The following is a 21,900-nucleotide window of genomic DNA, read 5'->3' on the forward strand; positions in this document are numbered from 1 at the left end:
AAATCACCCGAACTGCGAATTCTGATTTACTCACCTGTTATCAGGAGAAAACCCAGTGCTGCATCTTTTAGGCCAGCACTGACCATGAAAAGTAATTCCAAGCGTACTTACCAGTAACTTGTACTTCCTTCCATAGGAATCCATTGTGTGGTTTTCACCAGAAAAGTTTCTAAGTGTCCATTTTTGAAACGTACAAATATTCCTCTAAAATCAGCCGAAATACGAATTCCTGTTTACTCACCTGTTATCAGGAGAGAACCCAGGGCTGCATCTTTTAGCCCAGCACTGACCCTGAAAAGTAATTCTAAGCGTACTTACCAGTAACTTGTATTTCCTTCCATAGGAATCCATTGTGTGGGTTTCACCAGAAAAGTTTCTAAGTGTCCATTTTGAAACGTACAACTATTCCTATAAAATCAGCCGAACTATGAATTTTGATTTACTCACCTGTTATCGGGAATGAACTCAATGCTGCATCTTTTAGCCCAGCACTGACCCTGAAAAGTAATCCTAATCGTACTTACCAGTAACTTGTATTTCCTTCCATAGGAATCCATTGTGTTGTTTTCACCAGAAAAGTTTCTAAGTGTCCATTTTTGAAATGTACAAATATTCCTCTAAGATTAGCCAAACTACAAATTCCAATTTACTCACCTGTTATCAGGAGAGAACCCAGTGCTGCATCTTTAAGAGCAGCACTGACCCTGAAAAGTAATTCTAAGCGTATTTACCAGTAACTTGTATTTCCTTCCATAGGAATCCATTGTGTGGTTTTCACCAGAAAAGTTTCCAAGTGTCCATTTTTTAGACTTACAAATATTCCTCTAAAATCAGATGAACTACGAATTCCGATTTACTCACCTGTTATCAGGAGAGAACCCAGTGCTGCATCTTTTAGAGCAGACCTGACCCTGAAAAGTAATTCTAAGTGCATTTACCAGTAACTTGTATTTCCTTCTATAGGAATCCATTGTGTGGTTTTCACCAGAAAAGTTTCCAAGTGTCCATTTTTGAAGCGTACAAATATTCCTCTAAAATCAGCCGAACTACGAATTCTGATTTACTCACCTGTTATCAGGAGAAAACCCAGTGCTGCATCTTTTAGACCAGCACTGACTATGAAAAGTAATTCTAAGCGTACTTACCAGTAACTTGTACTTCCTTCCATAGGAATCCATTGTGTGGTTTTCACCAGAAAGTTTCTAAGTGTCCATTTTTTAAACATACAAATATTCCTCTAAAATCAGCCGAACTACGAATTCCGATTTACTCACCTGTTATCAGGAGAGAACCCAGTGCTGCATCTTTTAGAGCAGCACAGACCCTGAAAAGTAATTCTAAGCGTATTTACCAGTAACTTGTATTTCCTTCCATAGGAATCCATTGTGTGGGTTTCACCAGAAAAGTTTCCAAGTGTCCACTTTTGAAACATACAACTATTCCTCTAAAATCAGCCGAACTATGAATTTTGATTTACTCACCTGTTATCAGGAATGAACTCAAGGCTACATCTTTTTGCCCAGCATGACCCTGAAAAGTAATCCTAATCGTACTTACCAGTAACTTGTATTTCCTTACATAGGAATCCATTGTGTGGTTTTCACCAGAAAAGTTTCTAAGTGTCCATTTTTGAAACGTACAAATATTCCTCTAAAATCAGCCGAACTACGAATTCCAATTTACTCACCTGTTATCAAGAGAGAACCCAGTGCTGCATCTTTTAGAGCAGCACTGACCCTGAAAAGTAATTCTAAGCGTACTTACCAGTAACTTGTATTTCCTTCCTTAGGAATCCATTGTGTGGTTTTCACCAGAAAAGTTTCCAAGTGTCCATTTATGAAACGTACAAATATTCCTCTAAAATCAGCCGAACTACGAATTCCGATTTACTCACCTGTTATCAGGAGAGAACCCAGTGCTGCAACTTTCAGAGCAGCACTGACCCTGAAAAGTAATTCTAAGCGTACTTACCAGTAACTTGTATTTCCGTCCTTAGGAATCCATTGTGTGGTTTTCACCAGAAAAGTTTCCAAGTGTCCATTTATGAAACGTACAGATATTCCTCTAAAATCAGCCGAACTACGTATTCCGATTTACTCACCTGTTATCAGGCTAGAACCCAGTGCTGCATCTTTTAGAGCAGCACTGACCCTGAAAAGTAATTCTAAGCGTATTTACCAGTAACTTTTATTTCCTTCCATAGGAATCCATTGTGTGGTTTTCACCAGAAAAGTTTCCAAGTGTCCATTTTTTAGACTTACAAATATTCCTCTAAAATCAGCCGAACTACGAATTCTGATTTACTTACCTGTTATCAGGAGAGAACCCAGTGCTGCATCTTTTAGAGCAGCACTGACCCTGAAAAGTAATTCTAAGCGTACTTACCAGTAACTTGTATTTCCTTCCATAGGAATCCGTTGTGTGGTTTTCACCAGAAAAGTTTCCAAGTGTCCATTTTTGAAACGTACAAATATTCCTCTACAATCAGCCGAACTACGAATTCTGATTTACTCACCTGTTATCAGGAGAGAACCCAGTGCTGCATCTTTTAGAGCAGCACTGACCCTGAAAAGTAATTCTAAGCGTATTTACCAGTAACTTGTATTTCCTTCCATAGGAATCCATTGTGTGGTTTTCACCAGAAAAGTTAACAAGTGTCCATTTTTGAAGCGTACAAATATTCCTCTAAAATCAGCCGAACTACGAATTCCAATTTACTCACCTGTTATCAAGAGAGAATCCAGTGCTGCATCTTTTAGAGCAGCACTGACCCTGAAAAGTAATTCTAAGCGTACTTACCAGTAACTTGTATTTCCTTCCTTAGGAATCCATTGTGTGGTTTTCACCAGAAAAGTTTCCAAGTGTCCATTTATGAAACGTACAAATATTCCTCTAAAATCAGCCGAACTACGAATTCCGATTTACTCACCTGTTATCAGGAGAGAACCCAGTGCTGCAACTTTCAGAGCAGCACTGACCCTGAAAAGTAATTCTAAGCGTACTTACCAGTAACTTGTATTTCCGTCCTTAGGAATCCATTGTGTGGTTTTCACCAGAAAAGTTTCCAAGTGTCCATTTATGAAACGTACAGATATTCCTCTAAAATCAGCCGAACTACGTATTCCGATTTACTCACCTGTTATCAGGCTAGAACCCAGTGCTGCATCTTTTAGAGCAGCACTGACCCTGAAAAGTAATTCTAAGCGTATTTACCAGTAACTTGTATTTCCTTCCATAGGAATCCATTGTGTGGTTTTCACCAGAAAAGTTTCCAAGTGTCCAGTTTTTTAGACTTACAAATATTCCTCTAAAATCAGCCGAACTACGAATTCTGATTTACTTACCTGTTATCAGGAGAGAACCCAGTGCTGCATCTTTTAGAGCAGCACTGACCCTGAAAAGTAATTCAAGGCGTACTTACCAGTAACTTGTATTTCCTTCCATAGGAATCCGTTGTGTGGTTTTCACCAGAAAAGTTTCCAAGTGTCCATTTTTGAAACGTACAAATATTCCTCTACAATCAGCCGAACTACGAATTCTGATTTACTCACCTGTTATCAGGAGAGAACCCAGTGCTGCATCTTTTAGAGCAGCACTGACCCTGAAAAGTAATTCTAAGCGTATTTACCAGTAACTTGTATTTCCTTCCATAGGAATCCATTGTGTGGTTTTCACCAGAAAAGTTAACAAGTGTCCATTTTTGAAGCGTACAAATATTCCTCTAAAATCAGCCGAACTACGAATTCCAATTTACTCACCTGTTATCAAGAGAGAACCCAGTGCTGCATCTTTTAGAGCAGCACTGACCCTGAAAAGTAATTCTAAGCGTACTTACCAGTAACTTGTATTTCCTTCCTTAGGAATCCATTGTGTGGTTTTCACCAGAAAAGTTTCCAAGTGTCCATTTATGAAACGTACAAATATTCCTCTAAAATCAGCCGAACTACGAATTCCGATTTACTCACCTGTTATCAGGCTAGAACCCAGTGCTGCATCTTTTAGAGCAGCACTGACCCTGAAAAGTAATTCTAAGTGTATTTACCAGTAACTTGTATTTCCTTCCTTAGGAATCCATTGTGTGGTTTTCACCAGAAAAGTTTTCAAGTGTCCATTTTTTAGACTTACAAATATTCCTCTAAAATCAGCCGAACTACGAATTCTGATTTACTCACCTGTTATTAGGAGAGAACCCAGTGTTGCATCTTTTAGAGCAGCACTGACCCTGAAAAGTAATTCTAAGCGTACTTACCAGTAACTTGTATTTCCTTCCTTAGGAATCCATTGTGTAGTTTTCACCAGAAAAGTTTCCAAGTGTCCATTTATGAAACGTACAAATATTCCTCTAAAATCAGCCGAACTACGAATTCCGATTTACTCACCTGTTATCAGGAGAGAACCCAGTGCTGCAACTTTCAGAGCAGCACTGACCCTGAAAAGTAATTCTAAGCGTACTTACCAGTAACTTGTATTTCCGTCCTTAGGAATCCATTGTGTGGTTTTCACCAGAAAAGTTTCCAAGTGTCCATTTATGAAACGTACAGATATTCCTCTAAAATCAGCCGAACTACGTATTCCGATTTACTCACCTGTTATCAGGCTAGAACCCAGTGCTGCATCTTTTAGAGCAGCACTGACCCTGAAAAGTAATTCTAAGCGTATTTACCAGTAACTTTTATTTCCTTCCATAGGAATCCATTGTGTGGTTTTCACCAGAAAAGTTTCCAAGTGTCCATTTTTTAGACTTACAAATATTCCTCTAAAATCAGCCGAACTACGAATTCTGATTTACTTACCTGTTATCAGGAGAGAACCCAGTGCTGCATCTTTTAGAGCAGCACTGACCCTGAAAAGTAATTCTAAGCGTACTTACCAGTAACTTGTATTTCCTTCCATAGGAATCCGTTGTGTGGTTTTCACCAGAAAAGTTTCCAAGTGTCCATTTTTGAAACGTACAAATATTCCTCTACAATCAGCCGAACTACGAATTCTGATTTACTCACCTGTTATCAGGAGAGAACCCAGTGCTGCATCTTTTAGAGCAGCACTGACCCTGAAAAGTAATTCTAAGCGTATTTACCAGTAACTTGTATTTCCTTCCATAGGAGTCCATTGTGTGGTTTTCACCAGAAAACTTTCCAAGTGTCCATTTTTGAAGCGTACAAATATTCCTCTAAAATCAGCCGAACTTTGAATTCTGATTTACTCACCTGTTATCAGGAGAAAACCCAGTGCTGCATCTTTTAGACCAGCACTGACTATGAAAAGTAATTCTAAGCGTACTTACCAGTAACTTGTACTTCCTTCCATAGGAATCCATTGTGTGGTTTTCACCAGAAAGTTTCTAAGTGTCCATTTTTTAAACATACAAATATTCCTCTAAAATCAGCCGAACTACGAATTCCGATTTACTCACCTGTTATCAGGAGAGAACCCAGTGCTGCATCTTTTAGAGCAGCACAGACCCTGAAAAGTAATTCTAAGCGTATTTACCAGTAACTTGTATTTCCTTCCATAGGAATCCATTGTGTGGGTTTCACCAGAAAAGTTTCCAAGTGTCCACTTTTGAAACATACAACTATTCCTCTAAAATCAGCCGAACTATGAATTTTGATTTACTCACCTGTTATCAGGAATGAACTCAAGGCTACATCTTTTTGCCCAGCATGACCCTGAAAAGTAATCCTAATCGTACTTACCAGTAACTTGTATTTCCTTACATAGGAATCCATTGTGTGGTTTTCACCAGAAAAGTTTCTAAGTGTCCATTTTTGAAACGTACAAATATTCCTCTAAAATCAGCCGAACTACGAATTCCAATTTACTCACCTGTTATCAAGAGAGAACCCAGTGCTGCATCTTTTAGAGCAGCACTGACCCTGAAAAGTAATTCTAAGCGTACTTACCAGTAACTTGTATTTCCTTCCTTAGGAATCCATTGTGTGGTTTTCACCAGAAAAGTTTCCAAGTGTCCATTTATGAAACGTACAAATATTCCTCTAAAATCAGCCGAACTACGAATTCCGATTTACTCACCTGTTATCAGGAGAGAACCCAGTGCTGCAACTTTCAGAGCAGCACTGACCCTGAAAAGTAATTCTAAGCGTACTTACCAGTAACTTGTATTTCCGTCCTTAGGAATCCATTGTGTGGTTTTCACCAGAAAAGTTTCCAAGTGTCCATTTATGAAACGTACAAATATTCCTCTAAAATCAGCCGAACTACGAATTCCGATTTACTCACCTGTTATCAGGAGAGAACCCAGTGCTGCATCTTTCAGAGCAGCACTGACCCTGAAAAGTAATTCTAAGCGTACTTACCAGTAACTTGTATTTCCGTCCTTAGGAATCCATTGTGTGGTTTTCACCAGAAAAGTTTCCAAGTGTCCATTTTTGAAACGTACAAATATTCCTCTACAATCAGCCGAACTACGAATTCTGATTTCCTCACCTGTTATCAGGAGATAACCCAGTGATGCATCTTTTAGAGTAGCACTGACCCTGAAAAGTAATTCTAAGCGTATTTACCAGTAACTTGTATTTCCTTCCATAGGAATCCATTGTGTGGTTTTCACCAGAAAAGTTAACAAGTGTCCATTTTTGAAGCGTACAAATATTCCTCTAAAATCAGCCGAACTACGAATTCTGATTTACTCACCTGTTATCAGGAGAAGACCCAGTGCTGCATCTTTTAGACCAGCACTGACCCTGAAAAGTAATTCTAAGCGTACTTACCAGTAACTTGTATTTCCTTCCATAGGAATCCATTGTGTGGTTTTCACCATAAAAGTTTCTAAGTGTCCATTTTTGAAACGTACAGATATTCCTCTAAAATCAGCCGAACTACGAATTCCGATTTACTCACCTGTTATCAGGAGAGAACCCAGTGCTGCATCTTTTAGAGCAGCCCTGACCCTGAAAAGTAATTCTAAGCGTATTTACCAGTAACTTTTATTTCCTTCCATAGGAATCCATTGTGTGGGTTTCACCAGAAAAGTTTTCAAGTGTCCATTTTGAAACGTACAACTATTCCTCTAAAATTAGCCGAACTATGAATTTTGATTTACTCACCTGTTATCAGGAATGAACTGAAGGCTGCAACTTTTAGCCCAGCACTGACCCTGAAAAGTAATCCTAATCGTACTTACCAGTAACTTGTATTTCCTTCCGTAGGAATCCATTGTGTGGTTTTCACCAGAAAAGTTAACAAGTGTCCATTTTTGAAGCGTACAAATATTCCTCTAAAATCAGCCGAACTACGAATTCTGATTTACTCACCTGTTATCAGGAGAAGACCCAGTGCTGCATCTTTTAGACCAGCACTGACCCTGAAAAGTAATTCTAAGCGTACTTACCAGTAACTTGTATTTCCTTCCATAGGAATCCATTGTGTGGTTTTCACCATAAAAGTTTCTAAGTGTCCATTTTTGAAACGTACAGATATTCCTCTAAAATCAGCCGAACTACGAATTCCGATTTACTCACCTGTTATCAGGAGAGAACCCAGTGCTGCATCTTTTAGAGCAGCCCTGACCCTGAAAAGTAATTCTAAGCGTATTTACCAGTAACTTTTATTTCCTTCCATAGGAATCCATTGTGTGGGTTTCACCAGAAAAGTTTTCAAGTGTCCATTTTGAAACGTACAACTATTCCTCTAAAATTAGCCGAACTATGAATTTTGATTTACTCACCTGTTATCAGGAATGAACTGAAGGCTGCAACTTTTAGCCCAGCACTGACCCTGAAAAGTAATCCTAATCGTACTTACCAGTAACTTGTATTTCCTTCCGTAGGAATCCATTGTGTGGTTTTCACCAGAAAAGTTAACAAGTGTCCATTTTTGAAGCGTACAAATATTCCTCTAAAATCACCCGAACTGCGAATTTTGAGTTACTCACCTGTTATCAGGAGAAAACCCAGTGCTGCATCTTTTAGGCCAGCACTGACCATGAAAAGTAATTCTAAGCGTACTTACCAGTAACTTGTACTTCCTTCCATAGGAATCCATTGTGTGATTTTCACCAGAAAAGTTTCTAAGTGTCTATTTTTGAAACGTACAAATATTCCTCTAAAATCAGCCGAAATACGAATTCCTGTTTACTCACCTGTTATCAGGAGAGAACCCAGGGCTGCATCTTTTAGCCCAGCACTGACCCTGAAAAGTAATTCTAAGCGTACTTACCAGTAACTTGTATTTCCTTCCATAGGAATCCATTGTGTGGGTTTCACCAGAAAAGTTTCTAAGTGTCCATTTTGAAACGTACAACTATTCCTCTAAAATCAGCCGAACTATGAATTTTGATTTACTCACCTGTTATCGGGAATGAACTCAAGGCTGCATCTTTTAGCCCAGCACTGACCCTGAAAAGTAATCCTAATCGTACTTACCAGTAACTTGTATTTCCTTCCATAGGAATCCATTGTGTTGTTTTCACCAGAAAAGTTTCTAAGTGTCCATTTTTGAAATGTACAAATATTCCTCTAAGATTAGCCAAACTACAAATTCCAATTTACTCACCTGTTATCAGGAGAGAACCCAGTGCTGCATCTTTAAGAGCAGCACTGACCCTGAAAAGTAATTCTAAGCGTATTTACCAGTAACTTGTATTTCCTTCCATAGGAATCCATTGTGTGGTTTTCACCAGAAAAGTTTCCAAGTGTCCATTTTTTAGACTTACAAATATTCCTCTAAAATCAGATGAACTACGAATTCCGATTTACTCACCTGTTATCAGGAGAGAACCCAGTGCTGCATCTTTTAGAGCAGACCTGACCCTGAAAAGTAATTCTAAGTGTATTTACCAGTAACTTGTATTTACTTCCATAGGAATCCATTGTGTGGTTTTCACCAGAAAAGTTTCCAAGTGTCCATTTTTGAAGCGTACAAATATTCCTCTAAAATCAGCCGAACTACGAATTCTGATTTACTCACCTGTTATCAGGAGAAAACCCAGTGCTGCATCTTTTAGACCAGCACTGACTATGAAAAGTAATTCTAAGCATACTTACCAGTAACTTGTACTTCCTTCCATAGGAATCCATTGTGTGGTTTTCACCAGAAAGTTTCTAAGTGTCCATTTTTTGAACATACAAATATTCCTCTAAAATCAGCCGAACTACGAATTCCGATTTACTCACCTGTTATCAGGAGAGAACCCAGTGCTGCATCTTTTAGAGCAGCACAGACCCTGAAAAGTAATTCTAAGCGTATTTACCAGTAACTTGTATTTCCTTCCATAGGAATCCATTGTGTGGGGTTTCACCAGAAAAGTTTCCAAGTGTCCACTTTTGAAACATACAACTATTCCTCTAAAATCAGCCGAACTATGAATTTTGATTTACTCACCTGTTATCAGGAATGAACTCAAGGCTACATCTTTTTGCCCAGCATGACCCTGAAAAGTAATCCTAATCGTACTTACCAGTAACTTGTATTTCCTTACATAGGAATCCATTGTGTGGTTTTCACCAGAAAAGTTTCTAAGTGTCCATTTTTGAAACGTACAAATATTCCTCTAAGATCAGCCGAACTACAAATTCCAATTTACTCACCTGTTATCAGGAGAGAACCCAGTGCTGCATCTTTTAGAGGAGCACTGACCCTGAAAAGTAATTCTAAGCGTATTTACCAGTAACTTGTATTTCCTTCCATAGGAATCCATTGTGTGGTTTTCACCAGAAAAGTTTCCAAGTGTCCATTTTTGAAGCGTACAAATATTCCTCTAAAATCAGCCGAACTACAAATTCTGATTTACTCACCTGTTATCAGGAGAAGAACCAGTGCTGCATCTTTTAGACCAGCACTGACTATGAAAAGTAATTCTAAGCGTACTTACCAGTAACTTGTACTTCCTTCCATAGGAATCTATTGTGTGATTTTCACCAGAAAAGTTTCTAAGTGTCCATTTTTGAAACATACAAATATTCCTCTAAAATCAGCCGAAATATGAATTCCAAATTACTCACCTGTTATCAGGAGAGAACCCAGTGCTGCATCTTTTAGCCCAGCACTGACCCTGAAAAGTAATTCTAAGCATATTTACCAGTAACTTGTATTTCCTTCCATAGGAATCCATTGTGTGGTTTTCACCAGAAAAGTTTCCAAGTGTCCATTTTTGAAGCGTACAAATATTCCTCTAAAATCAGCCGAACTATGAATTCTGATTTACTCACCTGTTATCAGGAGAAGACCCAGTGCTGCATATTTTAGACCAGCACTGACTATGAAAAGTAATTCTAAGCGTACTTACCAGTAACTTGTACTTACTTCCATAGGAATCCATTGTGATTTTCACCAGAAAAGTTTCTAAGTGTCCATTTTTGAAACATACAAATATTCCTCTAAAATCAGCCGAAATATGAATTCCAATTTACTCACCTGTTATCAGGAGAGAACCCAGTGCTGCATCTTTTAGAGCAGCACTGACCCTGGAAAGTAATTCTAAGCATACTTACCAGTAACTTGTATTTCCTTCCTTAGGAATCCATTATGTGGTTTTCACCAGAAAAGTTTCCAAGTGTCCATTTATGAAACGTACAAATATTCCTCTAAAATCAGCCGAACTACGAATTCCGATTTACTCACCTGTTATCAGGAGAGAACCCAGTGCTGCATCTTTTAGAGCAGCACTGACCCTGAAAAGTAATTCTAAGCGTATTTACCAGTAACTTTATTTCCTTCCATAGGAATCCATTGTGTGGTTTTCACCAGAAAAGTTTCTAAGTGTCCATTTTTGAAACGTACAGATATTCCTCTAAAATCAGTTGAACTACGAATTCCGATTTACTCACCTGTTATCAGGAGAGAACCCAGTGCTACATCTTTTAAAGCAGCACTGACCCTGAAAAGTAATTCTAAGTGTATTTACCAGTAACGTGTATTTCCTTCCATAGGAATCCATTGTGTTGTTTTCACCAGAAAAGTTTCTAAGTGTCCATTTTTGAAACGTACAAATATTCCTCTAAAATCAGCCGAACTACGAATTCCAATTTACTCACCTGTTATCAAGAGAGAACCCAGTGCTGCATCTTTTAGAGCAGCACTGACCCTGAAAAGTAATTCTAAGCGTACTTACCAGTAACTTGTATTTCCTTCCTTAGGAATCCATTGTGTGGTTTTCACCAGAAAAGTTTCCAAGTGTCCATTTATGAAACGTACAAATATTCCTCAAAAATCAGCCGAACTACGAATTCAGATTTACTCACCTGTTATCAGGAGAGAACCCAGTGCTGCATCTTTTTGAGCAGCACTGACCCTGAAAAGTAATTCTAAGCGTATTTACCAGTAACTTGTATTTCCTTCCATAGGAATCCATTGTGTGGTTTTCACCAGAAAAGTTTCCAAGTGTCCATTTTTTAGACTTACAAATATTCCTCTAAAATCAGTTGAACTACGAATTCCGATTTACTCACCTGTTATCAGGAGAGAACCCAGTGCTGCATCTTTTAGAGCAGCACTGACCCTGAAAAGTAATTCTAAGTGTATTTACCAGTAACTTGTATTTCCTTCCATAGGAATCCATTGTGTGGTTTTCACCAGAAAAGTTTCCAAGTGTCCATTTTTGAAGCATACAAATATTCCTCTAAAATCACCCGAACTGCGAATTCTGATTTACTCACCTGTTATCAGGAGAAAACCCAGTGCTGCATCTTTTAGGCCAGCACTGACCATGAAAAGTAATTCCAAGCGTACTTACCAGTAACTTGTACTTCCTTCCATAGGAATCCATTGTGTGGTTTTCACCAGAAACGTTTCTAAGTGTCCATTTTTGAAACGTACAAATATTCCTCTAAAATCAGCCGAAATACGAATTCCTGTTTACTCACCTGTTATCAGGAGAGAACCCAGGGCTGCATCTTTTAGCCCAGCACTGACCCTGAAAAGTAATTCTAAGCGTACTTACCAGTAACTTGTATTTCCTTCCATAGGAATCCATTGTGTGGGTTTCACCAGAAAAGTTTCTAAGTGTCCATTTTTGAAACGTACAACTATTCCTCTAAAATCAGCCGAACTATGAATTTTGATTTACTCACCTGTTATCGGGAATTAACTCAATGCTGCATCTTTTAGCCCAGCACTGACCCTGAAAAGTAATCCTAATCGTACTTACCAGTAACTTGTATTTCCTTCCATAGGAATCCATTGTGTTGTTTTCACCAGAAAAGTTTCTAAGTGTCCATTTCTGAAATGTACAAATATTCCTCTAAGATTAGCCAAACTACAAATTCCAATTTACTCACCTGTTATCAGGAGAGAACCCAGTGCTGCATCTTTAAGAGCAGCACTGACCCAGAAAAGTAATTCTAAGCGTATTTACCAGTAACTTGTATTTCCTTCCATAGGAATCCATTGTGTGGTTTTCACCAGAAAAGTTTCCAAGTGTCCATTTTTTAGACTTACAAATATTCCTCTAAAATCAGATGAACTACGAATTCCGATTTACTCACCTGTTATCAGGAGAGAACCCAGTGCTGCATCTTTTAGAGCAGACCTGACCCTGAAAAGTAATTCTAAGTGTATTTACAAGTAAATTGTATTTCCTTCCATAGGAATCCATTGTGTGGTTTTCACCAGAAAAGTTTCCAAGTGTCCATTTTTGAAGCGTACAAATATTCCTCTAAAATCAGCCGAACTACGAATTCTGATTTACTCACCTGTTATCAGGAGAAAACCCAGTGCTGCATCTTTTAGACCAGCACTGACTATGAAAAGTAATTCTAAGCGTACTTACCAGTAACTTGTACTTCCTTCCATAGGAATCCATTGTGTGGTTTTCACCAGAAAGTTTCTAAGTGTCCATTTTTTAAACATACAAATATTCCTCTAAAATCAGCCGAACTACGAATTCCGATTTACTCACCTGTTATCAGGAGAGAACCCAGTGCTGCATCTTTTAGAGCAGCACAGACCCTGAAAAGTAATTCTAAGCGTATTTACCAGTAACTTGTATTTCCTTCCATAGGAATCCATTGTGTGGGTTTCACCAGAAAAGTTTCCAAGTGTCCACTTTTGAAACATACAACTATTCCTCTAAAATCAGCCGAACTATGAATTTTGATTTACTCACCTGTTATCAGGAATGAACTCAAGGCTACATCTTTTTGCCCAGCATGACCCTGAAAAGTAATCCTAATCGTACTTACCAGTAACTTGTATTTCCTTACATAGGAATCCATTGTGTGGTTTTCACCAGAAAAGTTTCTAAGTGTCCATTTTTGAAACGTACAAATATTCCTCTAAGATCAGCCGAACTACAAATTCCAATTTACTCACCTGTTATCAGGAGAGAACCCAGTGCTGCATCTTTTAGAGGAGCACTGACCCTGAAAAGTAATTCTAAGCGTATTTACCAGTAACTTGTATTTCCTTCCATAGGAATCCATTGTGTGGTTTTCACCAGAAAAGTTTCCAAGTGTCCATTTTTGAAGCGTACAAATATTCCTCTAAAATCAGCCGAACTACAAATTCTGATTTACTCACCTGTTATCAGGAGAAGAACCAGTGCTGCATCTTTTAGACCAGCACTGACTATGAAAAGTAATTCTAAGCGTACTTACCAGTAACTTGTACTTCCTTCCATAGGAATCTATTGTGTGATTTTCACCAGAAAAGTTTCTAAGTGTCCATTTTTGAAACATACAAATATTCCTCTAAAATCAGCCGAAATATGAATTCCAAATTACTCACCTGTTATCAGGAGAGAACCCAGTGCTGCATCTTTTAGCCCAGCACTGACCCTGAAAAGTAATTCTAAGCATATTTACCAGTAACTTGTATTTCCTTCCATAGGAATCCATTGTGTGGTTTTCACCAGAAAAGTTTCCAAGTGTCCATTTTTGAAGCGTACAAATATTCCTCTAAAATCAGCCGAACTACGAATTCTGATTTACTCACCTGTTATCAGGAGAAGACCCAGTGCTGCATATTTTAGACCAGCACTGACTATGAAAAGTAATTCTAAGCGTACTTACCAGTAACTTGTACTTCCTTCCATAGGAATCCATTGTGTGATTTTCACCAGAAAAGTTTCTAAGTGTCCATTTTTGAAACATACAAATATTCCTCTAAAATCAGCCGAAATATGAATTCCAATTTACTCACCTGTTATCAGGAGAGAACCCAGTGCTGCATCTTTTAGAGCAGCACTGACCCTGGAAAGTAATTCTAAGCATACTTACCAGTAACTTGTATTTCCTTCCTTAGGAATCCATTATGTGGTTTTCACCAGAAAAGTTTCCAAGTGTCCATTTATGAAACGTACAAATATTCCTCTAAAATCAGCCGAACTACGAATTCCGATTTACTCACCTGTTATCAGGAGAGAACCCAGTGCTGCATCTTTTTGAGCAGCACTGACCCTGAAAAGTAATTCTAAGCGTATTTACCAGTAACTTGTATTTCCTTCCATAGGAATCCATTGTGTGGTTTTCACCAGAAAAGTTTCCAAGTGTCCATTTTTTAGACTTAAAAATATTCCTCTAAAATCAGTTGAACTACGAATTCCGATTTACTCACCTGTTATCAGGAGAGAACCCAGTGCTGCATCTTTTAGAGCAGCACTGACCCTGAAAAGTAATTCTAAGTGTATTTACCAGTAACTTGTATTTCCTTCCATAGGAATCCATTGTGTGGTTTTCACCAGAAAAGTTTCCAAGTGTCCATTTTTGAAGCATACAAATATTCCTCTAAAATCACCCGAACTGCGAATTCTGATTTACTCACCTGTTATCAGGAGAAAACCCAGTGCTGCATCTTTTAGGCCAGCACTGACCATGAAAAGTAATTCCAAGCGTACTTACCAGTAACTTGTACTTCCTTCCATAGGAATCCATTGTGTGGTTTTCACCAGAAAAGTTTCTAAGTGTCCATTTTTGAAACGTACAAATATTCCTCTAAAATCAGCCGAAATACGAATTCCTGTTTACTCACCTGTTATCAGGAGAGAACCCAGGGCTGCATCTTTTAGCCCAGCACTGACCCTGAAAAGTAATTCTAAGCGTACTTACCAGTAACTTGTATTTCCTTCCATAGGAATCCATTGTGTGGGTTTCACCAGAAAAGTTTCTAAGTGTCCATTTTGAAACGTACAACTATTCCTATAAAATCAGCCGAACTATGAATTTTGATTTACTCACCTGTTATCGGGAATGAACTCAATGCTGCATCTTTTAGCCCAGCACTGACCCTGAAAAGTAATCCTAATCGTACTTACCAGTAACTTGTATTTCCTTCCATAGGAATCCATTGTGTTGTTTTCACCAGAAAAGTTTCTAAGTGTCCATTTTTGAAATGTACAAATATTCCTCTAAGATTAGCCAAACTACAAATTCCAATTTACTCACCTGTTATCAGGAGAGAACCCAGTGCTGCATCTTTAAGAGCAGCACTGACCCTGAAAAGTAATTCTAAGCGTATTTACCAGTAACTTGTATTTCCTTCCATAGGAATCCATTGTGTGGTTTTCACCAGAAAAGTTTCCAAGTGTCCATTTTTTAGACTTACAAATATTCCTCTAAAATCAGATGAACTACGAATTCCGATTTACTCACCTGTTATCAGGAGAGAACCCAGTGCTGCATCTTTTAGAGCAGACCTGACCCTGAAAAGTAATTCTAAGTGCATTTACCAGTAACTTGTATTTCCTTCTATAGGAATCCATTGTGTGGTTTTCACCAGAAAAGTTTCCAAGTGTCCATTTTTGAAGCGTACAAATATTCCTCTAAAATCAGCCGAACTACGAATTCTGATTTACTCACCTGTTATCAGGAGAAAACCCAGTGCTGCATCTTTTAGACCAGCACTGACTATGAAAAGTAATTCTAAGCGTACTTACCAGTAACTTGTACTTCCTTCCATAGGAATCCATTGTGTGGTTTTCACCAGAAAGTTTCTAAGTGTCCATTTTTTAAACATACAAATATTCCTCTAAAATCAGCCGAACTACGAATTCCGATTTACTCACCTGTTATCAGGAGAGAACCCAGTGCTGCATCTTTTAGAGCAGCACAGACCCTGAAAAGTAATTCTAAGCGTATTTACCAGTAACTTGTATTTCCTTCCATAGGAATCCATTGTGTGATTTTCACCAGAAAAGTTTCTAAGTGTCCATTTTTGAAACATACAAATATTCCTCTAAAATCAGCCGAAATATGAATTCCAATTTACTCACCTGTTATCAGGAGAGAACCCAGTGCTGCATCTTTTAGAGCAGCACTGACCCTGGAAAGTAATTCTAAGCATACTTACCAGTAACTTGTATTTCCGTCCTTAGGAATCCATTATGTGGTTTTCACCAGAAAAGTTTCCAAGTGTCCATTTATGAAACGTACAGATATTCCTCTAAAATCAGCCGAACTACGAATTCCGATTTACTCACCTGTTATCAGGAGAGAACCCAGTGCTGCATCTTTTAGAGCAGCACTGACCCTGAAAAGTAATTCTAAGCGTATTTACCAGTAACTTTATTTCCTTCCATAGGAATCCATTGTGTGGTTTTCACCAGAAAAGTTTCTAAGTGTCCATTTTTGAAACGTACAGATATTCCTCTAAAATCAGTTGAACTACGAATTCCGATTTACTCACCTGTTATCAGGAGAGAACCCAGTGCTACATCTTTTAAAGCAGCACTGACCCTGAAAAGTAATTCTAAGTGTATTTACCAGTAACGTGTATTTCCTTCCATAGGAATCCATTGTGTTGTTTTCACCAGAAAAGTTTCTAAGTGTCCATTTTTGAAACGTACAAATATTCCTCTAAAATCAGCCGAACTACGAATTCCAATTTACTCACCTGTTATCAAGAGAGAACCCAGTGCTGCATCTTTTAGAGCAGCACTGACCCTGAAAAGTAATTCTAAGCGTACTTACCAGTAACTTGTATTTCCTTCCTTAGGAATCCATTGTGTGGTTTTCACCAGAAAAGTTTCCAAGTGTCCATTTATGAAACATACAAATATTCCTCAAAAATCAGCCGAACTACGAATTCAGATTTACTCACCTGTTATCAGGAGAGAACCCAGTGCTGCATCTTTCAGAGCAGCACTGACCCTGAAAAGTAATTCTAAGCGTACTTACCAGTAACTTGTATTTCCGTCCTTAGGAATCCATTGTGTGGTTTTCACCAGAAAAGTTTCCAAGTGTCCATTTATGAAACGTACAGATATTCCTCTAAAATCAGCCGAACTACGTATTCCGATTTACTCACCTGTTATCAGGCTAGAACCCAGTGCTGCATCTTTTAGAGCAGCACTGACCCTGAAAAGTAATTCTAAGTGTATTTACCAGTAACTTGTATTTCCTTCCATAGGAATCCATTGTGTGGTTTTCACCAGAAAAGTTTTCAAGTGTCCATTTTTTAGACTTACAAATATTCCTCTAAAATCAGCCGAACTACGAATTCTGATTTACTCACCTGTTATCAGGAGAGAACCAAGTGCTGCATCTTTTAGAGCAGCACTGACCCTGAAAAGTAATTCTAAGCATATTTACCAGTAACTTGTATTTCCTTCCATAGGAATCCATTGTGTGGGTTTCACCAGAAAAGTTTCCAAGTGTCCATTTTGAAACGTACAACTATTCCTCTAAAATCAGCCGAACTATGAATTTTGATTTACTCACCTGTTATCAGGAATGAACTCAAGGCTGCATCTTTTAGCCCAGCACTGACCCTGAAAAGTAATCCTAATCGTACTTACCAGTTACTTGTATTTCCTTCCATAGGAATCCATTGTGTTGTTTTCACCAGAAAAGTTTCTAAGTGTCCATTTTTGAAACGTACAAATATTCCTCTAAGATCAGCCGAACTACAAATTCCAATTTACTCACCTGTTATCAGGAGAGAACCCAGTGCTGCATCTTTTAGAGGAGCACTGACCCTGAAAAGTAATTCTAAGCGTATTTACCAGTAACTTGTATTTCCTTCCATAGGAATCCATTGTGTGGTTTTCACCAGAAAAGTTTCCAAGTGTCCATTTTTGAAGCGTACAAATATTCCTCTAAAATCAGCCGAACTACGAATTCTGATTTACTCACCTGTTATCAGGAGAAGAACCAGTGCTGCATCTTTTAGACCAGCACTGACTATGAAAAGTAATTCTAAGCGTACTTACCAGTAACTTGTACTTCCTTCCATAGGAATCTATTGTGTGATTTTCACCAGAAAAGTTTCTAAGTGTCCATTTTTGAAACATACAAATATTCCTCTAAAATCAGCCGAAATATGAATTCCAAATTACTCACCTGTTATCAGGAGAGAACCCAGTGCTGCATCTTTTAGCCCAGCACTGACCCTGAAAAGTAATTCTAAGCATATTTACCAGTAACTTGTATTTCCTTCCATAGGAATCCATTGTGTGGTTTTCACCAGAAAAGTTTCCAAGTGTCCATTTTTGAAGCGTACAAATATTCCTCTAAAATCAGCCGAACTACGAATTCTGATTTACTCACCTGTTATCAGGAGAAGACCCAGTGCTGCATATTTTAGACCAGCACTGACTATGAAAAGTAATTCTAAGCGTACTTACCAGTAACTTGTACTTCCTTCTATAGGAATCCATTGTGTGATTTTCACCAGAAAAGTTTCTAAGTGTCCATTTTTGAAACATACAAATATTCCTCTAAAATCAGCCGAAATATTAATTCCAATTTACTCACCTGTTATCAGGAGAGAACCCAGTGCTGCATCTTTTAGAGCAGCACTGACCCTGGAAAGTAATTCTAAGCATACTTACCAGTAACTTGTATTTCCTTCCTTAGGAATCCATTATGTGGTTTTCACCAGAAAAGTTTCCAAGTGTCCATTTATGAAACGTACAAATATTCCTCTAAAATCAGCCGAACTACGAATTCCGATTTACTCACCTGTTATCAGGAGAGAACCCAGTGCTGCATCTTTTAGAGCAGCACTGACCCTGAAAAGTAATTCTAAGCGTATTTACCAGTAACTTTATTTCCTTCCATAGGAATCCATTGTGTGGTTTTCACCAGAAAAGTTTCTAAGTGTCCATTTTTGAAATGTACAGATATTCCTCTAAAATCAGTTGAACTACGAATTCCGATTTACTCACCTGTTATCAGGAGAGAACCCAGTGCTGAATCTTTTAAAGCAGCACTGACCCTGAAAAGTAATTCTAAGTGTATTTACCAGTAACGTGTATTTCCTTCCATAGGAATCCATTGTGTGGTTTTCACCGGAAAAGTTTCCAAGTGTCCATTTTTGAAGCGTACAAATATTCCTCTAAAATCACCCGAACTGCAAATTCTGATTTACTCACCTGTTATCAGGAGAAAACCCAGTGCTGCATCTTTTAGGCCAGCACTGACCATGAAAAGTAATTCTAAGCATACTTACCAGTAACTTGTATTTCCTTCCTTAGGAATCCATTATGTGGTTTTCACCAGAAAAGTTTCCAAGTGTCCATTTATGAAACGTACAAATATTCCTCTAAAATCAGCCGAACTACGAATTCCGATAAACTCACCTGTTATCAGGAGAGAACCCAGTGCTGCATCTTTTAGAGCAGCACTGACCCTGAAAAGTAATTCTAAGCGTATTTACCAGTAACTTCATTTCCTTCCATAGGAATCCATTGTGTGGTTTTCACCAGAAAAGTTTCTAAGTGTCCATTTTTTAAACGTACAAATATTCCTCTAAAATCAGCCGAAATACGAATTCCTGTTTACTCACCTGTTATCAGGAGAGAACCCAGGGCTGCATCTTTTAGCCCAGCACTGACCCTGAAAAGTAATTCTAAGCGTACTTACCAGTAACTTGTATTTCCTTCCATAGGAATCCATTGTGTGGGTTTCACCAGAAAAGTTTCCAAGTGTCCATTTTGAAACGTACAACTATTCCTCTAAAATCAGCCGAACTATGAATTTTGATTTACTCACCTGTTATCAGGAATGAACTCAAGGCTGCATCTTTTAGCCCAGCACTGACCCTGAAAAGTAATCCTAATCGTACTTACCAGTTACTTGTATTTCCTTCCATAGGAATCCATTGTGTTGTTTTCACCGGAAAAGTTTCTAAGTGTCCATTTTTGAAACGTACAAATATTCCTCTAAGATCAGCCGAACTACAAATTCCAATTTACTCACCTGTTATCAGGAGAGAACCCAGTGCTGCATCTTTTAGAGGAGCACTGACCCTGAAAAGTAATTCTAAGCGTATTTACCAGTAACTTGTATTTCCTTCCATAGGAATCCATTGTGTGGTTTTCACCAGAAAAGTTTCCAAGTGTCCATTTTTGAAGCGTACAAATATTCCTCTAAAATCAGCCGAACTACGAATTCTGATTTACTCACCTGTTATCAGGAGAAGAACCAGTGCTGCATCTTTTAGACCAGCACTGACTATGAAAAGTAATTCTAAGCGTACTTACCAGTAACTTGTACTTCCTTCCATAGGAATCTATTGTGTGATTTTCACCAGAAAAGTTTCTAAGTGTCCATTTTTGAAACATACAAATATTCCTCTAAAATCAGCCGAAATATGAATTCCAAATTACTCACCTGTTATCAGGAGAGAACCCAGTGCTGCATCTTTTAGCCCAGCACTGACCCTGAAAAGTAATTCTAAGCATATTTACCAGTAACTTGTATTTCCTTCCATAGGAATCCATTGTGTGGTTTTCACCAGAAAAGTTTCCAAGTGTCCATTTTTGAAGCGTACAAATATTCCTCTAAAATCAGCCGAACTACGAATTCTGATTTACTCACCTGTTATCAGGAGAAGACCCAGTGCTGCATATTTTAGACCAGCACTGACTATGAAAAGTAATTCTAAGCGTACTTACCAGTAACTTGTACTTCCTTCTATAGGAATCCATTGTGTGATTTTCACCAGAAAAGTTTCTAAGTGTCCATTTTTGAAACATACAAATATTCCTCTAAAATCAGCCGAAATATTAATTCCAATTTACTCACCTGTTATCAGGAGAGAACCCAGTGCTGCATCTTTTAGAGCAGCACTGACCCTGGAAAGTAATTCTAAGCATACTTACCAGTAACTTGTATTTCCTTCCTTAGGAATCCATTATGTGGTTTTCACCAGAAAAGTTTCCAAGTGTCCATTTATGAAACGTACAAATATTCCTCTAAAATCAGCCGAACTACGAATTCCGATTTACTCACCTGTTATCAGGAGAGAACCCAGTGCTGCATCTTTTAGAGCAGCACTGACCCTGAAAAGTAATTCTAAGCGTATTTACCAGTAACTTTATTTCCTTCCATAGGAATCCATTGTGTGGTTTTCACCAGAAAAGTTTCTAAGTGTCCATTTTTGAAATGTACAGATATTCCTCTAAAATCAGTTGAACTACGAATTCCGATTTACTCACCTGTTATCAGGAGAGAACCCAGTGCTGAATCTTTTAAAGCAGCACTGACCCTGAAAAGTAATTCTAAGTGTATTTACCAGTAACGTGTATTTCCTTCCATAGGAATCCATTGTGTGGTTTTCACCGGAAAAGTTTCCAAGTGTCCATTTTTGAAGCGTACAAATATTCCTCTAAAATCACCCGAACTGCAAATTCTGATTTACTCACCTGTTATCAGGAGAAAACCCAGTGCTGCATCTTTTAGGCCAGCACTGACCATGAAAAGTAATTCTAAGCATACTTACCAGTAACTTGTATTTCCTTCCTTAGGAATCCATTATGTGGTTTTCACCAGAAAAGTTTCCAAGTGTCCATTTATGAAACGTACAAATATTCCTCTAAAATCAGCCGAACTACGAATTCCGATAAACTCACCTGTTATCAGGAGAGAACCCAGTGCTGCATCTTTTAGAGCAGCACTGACCCTGAAAAGTAATTCTAAGCGTATTTACCAGTAACTTCATTTCCTTCCATAGGAATCCATTGTGTGGTTTTCACCAGAAAAGTTTCTAAGTGTCCATTTTTTA

This window comes from Triturus cristatus, chromosome 1_1 (assembly GCF_964204655.1).
Source record: "Triturus cristatus chromosome 1_1, aTriCri1.1, whole genome shotgun sequence".
Taxonomy (NCBI): Eukaryota; Metazoa; Chordata; class Amphibia; order Caudata; family Salamandridae; genus Triturus; species Triturus cristatus.